Here is a 5,499-nt window from a genome sequence, read left to right as displayed (position 1 = left end):
TTAGGTTTAGTTAAATCCCAATGACTCGCGCACATGCTAGACTCCTTGGTCCGTGTTTCAAGACGGGTCCTGAAAGTACCCAAAGCTATAGCGTCGCAGATCGGCGTTTCAACGAGGTCTGTCCGAGAACACCTCAGCGAACAGCCACCCGGGGACGGGACCGGCACCAGGTCCGATCACCATCACGACGGGCGCGCTTGCCGAAGGTCGGACGCTAACTGTGTAGCGGCCCCGCGCCATCTGTATACCGTCGAGCGAGCCGATCGGGAAACACCACGGGTTCATTCGGCGAACGGCGAACCGTCCGAACGAGCTCCACCGCGGGCCTTAGACCGGCACTCAACGGATCGCGACGTCCTACAGGGGGAGAAGTGCACGCGTTCGACGGCAGATCGACAAAACGAAAGGTGCAAACGACGCGTACGCCATCTGTCACACGATCGTCCAGCGCCGCCATCGAGTCACGCTGAATCTCCCCTTTCGACCTTTCGGGTTTCTCAGGTTTACCCCTGAACGGTTTCACGTACTATTGAACTCTCTCTTCAAAGTTCTTTTCAACTTTCCCTCACGGTACTTGTTCGCTATCGGTCTCGTGGTCATATTTAGCCTTAGATGGAGTTTACCACCCACTTAGGGCTGCACTCTCAAGCAACCCGACTCTGAGGAGAGATCCTCCCGTTATCGGCAGCGGTCGCTACGGGCCTGGCACCCTCTATGGGCTGTGGCCCCGTTCAAGATGGACTTGGACGCGCCGCACGATCTCGGGATGACGGATCCTCCCTAACACCACATTTCCCGGCGTCCGGTTTCGGCCGCGGGATTCGGTGCTGGGCTTCTCCCTGTTCGCTCGCCGCTACTGAGGGAATCCTAGTTAGTTTCTTTTCCTCCGCTTAGTAATATGCTTAAATTCAGCGGGTAGTCTCACCTGCTCTGAGGTCGCATATGAAAAATAAAAATTTTTCATTCGGTCATTTCGACGATCACGACACGTCTCCCATTCCTTGCTATACGTGTTCGTCATTTTTCTTTTTAAAAAATGGCTAAGTTTACAGAAACGCTTACGATCTGACGTCTGTCGCGATTTGCATTACACGTCTCGGACACGACGACCGTCTATAACGTTCTCAACCTTAAAACGCCATTTTTTTTTTTTAAATGACGACATGTTGAAGAAATAGGACGTGCTACGCCGAAAGACCAGCCAACAACTACAACAAGTAGTAGTTGGTCGCTTTCGCGTCTTAAGATGTCGCGCAAATTTACTCGCTGCACGAGAAACGCACACAAACACACGATTCTACGACACACCACGCAAGAACATGTGCCGACGTAAACACTTTCGTATTTATGATTCGCAAGGTGGACGTCCGACGGACTTTGTAAAAAAAAATACAAAGCATACCCGTCCCGTCCTTTTTGACGAAAAAACACGCTCGAGTAAACGTCTCGGCACACGTTCGAGGCGTGCGTCGTTATATCGTGACGTAAGTGACGATCACGTACATTAATGAGTACCTATTCGACGCGTCGCAACACATCCAACACGCTCCGACGTTTTCGTCCGAAAACGAAAACCGAGCAGTCTTTGAAATTGACACGACCCTCAGCCAGGAGTGGTCCGGGAACATTATATCCGAGGACCGCAATGTGCGTTCGAAATGTCGATGTTCATGTGTCCTGCAGTTCACAAGTTGACGCGCAATTAGCTGCGTTCTTCATCGACCCACGAGCCAAGTGATCCACCGTTCAGGGTAATCTTTTTAAAATTTAAACGCTCGTTCCACAAGAACCCCGATCATGCCGATCGTCCAGCTGTCTATACACGTCTTGCAAAAATTTTTGCGTACGTGCGTACATCCGAAACGAAAATGATCTTCGTGGTTCCGAAACGTGCCACGTCTAAAATTTCGGTGTTGTGGTATGGATATTTATGATTCTCGCTCTTAATTGTCTTTCGTCCGTACTTTCTCGTCTGAAAGGGAACGCGATCGTCGGTCTCAGTTTTACGCGTACGAAAAAATTAAAAAAAATATTAACCCAAACACAAATTTGTATCCGCGCACCGAAAAAGAAGCACTTTTCTTTTTCACGCGGTCTCCGCTTTTACACGCAAAGTACGAGCATGTATGTGTGAAGATGGGACATGTTCGATACGATTTTAATTAGGAATTTGCCAATTTCCTTTTTCTCAGCAATAATTTTAATAAATAATGCTGCTTTCTCTCATAAACTACATTTTCGGTAGTTTTCCTTTATTGTGTCTTTCATTTAGTGTGCGTGTGTGTGTGTCAAGCACTTTAAAAAGTGTGACGAAGAGACGGTTTTTGATCGATCGGAATGAACACATCATTACATCATCGTACTCGTTATGAAAAAGCGAATTAGTATCCGCCGTAAGCGAAAAGAGATTTTCGCGGGCGGTCTTTGTGTTCGTGTTTCAATTTTCTTTCTATATTTTTTCGTCGCCAAACCGAAGACAGATCGTGAATTTTGACGAAAAAATTTATAGACGTGCCAGACTGAGCGTCTAACATAAAATCCTCAAGTTTACCGTTCTATATCGTGACTTAATGACGATTGACGGTGTATATAATTTTGAAATGGTGCAGTCGTACGCTCCGTAAAGAGAATTTTACCGTTTCTAACGAAATCACTTTACCACATCTACCAAAAACATTAAAAAAGCAAGGTGTGATGTGTGTGCGATCGCTCGTTTAACGGCGCTTTCAAAAAACTCTTTGAAGCGTCTAACGACGAACATCATTCACGCGAATCGTAGAATCGGGAGCGTTTCTCGCCGGTCCCGTAGCCGGGCGTAAATCATTTAAAACCCACGGTGTCGTAACCTAATTCGACACCTGCGATTTTCTTCTTTCTCGACTACTCTGCTACATCCTCTCCGTGTGTCCGAAAAAAGAGGACTTCTAACGTCTTTCGACTTTCGCGGTGGAGTTCACAACTTTCCGCGATCCGGTCGAAAAACCGAAAGCGTCCCTCCTTCTTTCCATCATTGGAAAAGATCGAGAGATAGTACAAAAAAAATCAAAAAATCTAGGTACCCGAAGAAACAGCCGTATGCCCGAGCGAATTCGGTTTTTCTCGTTCAAAAAAGGTGAAAAACTCGATCGCAAGGACCGGCGCTGCGGGCCAGCGTAACGCTATTGTTTTTCCGAATATGTACGATTCGTAGTTCAAAACGTCGTACACACGGTGTTTCAAAAAGAAACAAGCAACGGCACGACAAAAGATCGTGCCGTCGACTCCATGTCATCGACGACGGTGTTGTAAAAACATAAAGTGTACATCGACACGATCAAATGAAAATGCATAATAATAAATTATACATATGTCAAAATTCGTGTGTACGAGGACACGTTAATGATCCTTCCGCAGGTTCACCTACGGAAACCTTGTTACGACTTTTACTTCCTCTAAATGATCAAGTTTGGTCATCTTCCCAGCGACATCGACGACGTCGAAACGCCATCGCGTACCGGTCCGAAGACCTCACTAAATCATTCAATCGGTAGTAGCGACGGGCGGTGTGTACAAAGGGCAGGGACGTAATCAACGCGAGCTTATGACTCACGCTTACTGGGAATTCCTCGTTCATGGGGAACAATTGCAAGCCCCAATCCCTAGCACGAAGGAGGTTCAGCGGGTTACCCGGACCGCTCGGTCAGGGAGGACACGCTGATTCCTTCAGTGTAGCGCGCGTGCGGCCCAGAACATCTAAGGGCATCACAGACCTGTTATTGCTCAATCTCGTGCGGCTAGAAGCCGCCTGTCCCTCTAAGAAGAATTGTTTGTACGCCGACAGTAAAAACCGCGCACGACCACCGGGCGAACCCAGGATCGACGGGCCTTTGGGATGTCGAAATACGCCTATTTAGCAGGCTAGAGTCTCGTTCGTTATCGGAATTAACCAGACAAATCGCTCCACCAACTAAGAACGGCCATGCACCACCACCCACCGAATCAAGAAAGAGCTCTCAATCTGTCAATCCTTCCGGTGTCCGGGCCTGGTGAGGTTTCCCGTGTTGAGTCAAATTAAGCCGCAGGCTCCACTCCTGGTGGTGCCCTTCCGTCAATTCCTTTAAGTTTCAGCTTTGCAACCATACTTCCCCCGGAACCCAAAAGCTTTGGTTTCCCGGAAGCTGCCCGCCGAGTCATCGGAAGAACGTCGGCGGATCGCTAGCTGGCATCGTTTATGGTTAGAACTAGGGCGGTATCTGATCGCCTTCGAACCTCTAACTTTCGTTCTTGATCAATGAAAGCGTTTTTGGCAAATGCTTTCGCTTCTGTCCGTCTTGCGACGATCCAAGAATTTCACCTCTAACGTCGCAATACGAATGCCCCCATCCGTTCCTATTAATCATTACCTCGGGGTTCCGAAAACCAACAAAATAGAACCGAGGTCCTATTCCATTATTCCATGCACACAGTATTCAGGCGAAGTTTTAGCCTGCTTTAAGCACTCTAATTTGTTCAAAGTAAACGTGCCGGCCCACCTCGACACTCAATGAAGAGCACCGCGGCGGGATTGAGTTGGGCCGCCCTCTCGAGCTAAGCCCACCGGCAGGACGTCCCGCGGCACGCCAGTTGACACCGCGAACGATGAACCGGCGGCGCGGGACACAGATTCGACTACGAGCTTTTTAACCGCAACAACTTTAATATACGCTATTGGAGCTGGAATTACCGCGGCTGCTGGCACCAGACTTGCCCTCCAATTGATCCTCGTTAAAGGGTTTAGAGTGTACTCATTCCGATTACGGGGCCTCGGATGAGTCCCGTATCGTTATTTTTCGTCACTACCTCCCCGTGCCGGGAGTGGGTAATTTGCGCGCCTGCTGCCTTCCTTGGATGTGGTAGCCGTTTCTCAGGCTCCCTCTCCGGAATCGAACCCTGATTCCCCGTTACCCGTTACAACCATGGTAGGCGCAGAACCTACCATCGACAGTTGATAAGGCAGACATTTGAAAGATGCGTCGCCGGTGCGAGACCGTGCGATCAGCGTAAAGTTATTCAGAGTCACCAAGTTGTACGATGACGGAGACCGCCACCGATTGGTTTTGATCTAATAAAAGCGCTCCTTCCGTTTCCGGTTGGAGCTCTGTTTGCATGTATTAGCTCTAGAATTACCACAGTTATCCAAGTAAATGTGGGTACGATCTAAGGAACCATAACTGATTTAATGAGCCTTTCGCGGTTTCACCTTAATTTGGCTTGTACTGAGACATGCATGGCTTAATCTTTGAGACAAGCATATGACTACTGGCAGGATCAACCAGGGAACTGCGTTCTTGTTTTAAAATAAGAGAGTTTTAGTCTTTCTTTCCTTCTAGTCATATAAGCTACAATAATCGTAGAATTTCGGAAAGACACCTGCTGCTCTTATAAAAAACTGAACACTTTCCTATTATTGTTTTGAAGAAAGTGTGCGTGTCTGCGAAACGAAAACCTCGTAAGAAGAGACGTAACGCCACGCGATCTTTC

General features: G+C 48.0%; 3 non-coding genes across 3 annotated transcripts in view; all 3 read right to left on the bottom strand.

The window, feature by feature from the left end:
* LOC148165561 (large subunit ribosomal RNA) overlaps positions 1–939 on the bottom strand; it is a 4,039-nt gene extending 3,100 nt beyond the window's left edge. The window contains exon 1 of the ribosomal RNA XR_015771366.1: positions 1–939. This exon is cut by the window's left edge and continues 3,100 nt beyond it. This is a non-coding gene — a ribosomal RNA (large subunit ribosomal RNA).
* Positions 940–1,597: 658 nt separating this feature from the next.
* On the bottom strand, positions 1,598–1,754 carry LOC148165560 (5.8S ribosomal RNA). Its single transcript, XR_015771367.1, has one exon. It is a non-coding gene; the product is annotated as a 5.8S ribosomal RNA (ribosomal RNA).
* Positions 1,755–3,376: 1,622 nt separating this feature from the next.
* LOC148165559 (small subunit ribosomal RNA) lies at positions 3,377–5,297 on the bottom strand. Its single transcript, XR_015771369.1, has one exon. It is a non-coding gene; the product is annotated as a small subunit ribosomal RNA (ribosomal RNA).
* Positions 5,298–5,499: the final 202 nt, after the last annotated feature.

This window comes from Gnatocerus cornutus, unplaced genomic scaffold, assembly GCF_029298725.1.
Source record: "Gnatocerus cornutus isolate USDA-ARS CGAHR unplaced genomic scaffold, icGnaCorn1.1 ctg00000281.1, whole genome shotgun sequence".
NCBI lineage: Eukaryota > Metazoa > Arthropoda > Insecta > Coleoptera > Tenebrionidae > Gnatocerus > Gnatocerus cornutus.
This window is presented reverse-complemented; position numbering and strand designations above follow the sequence as displayed.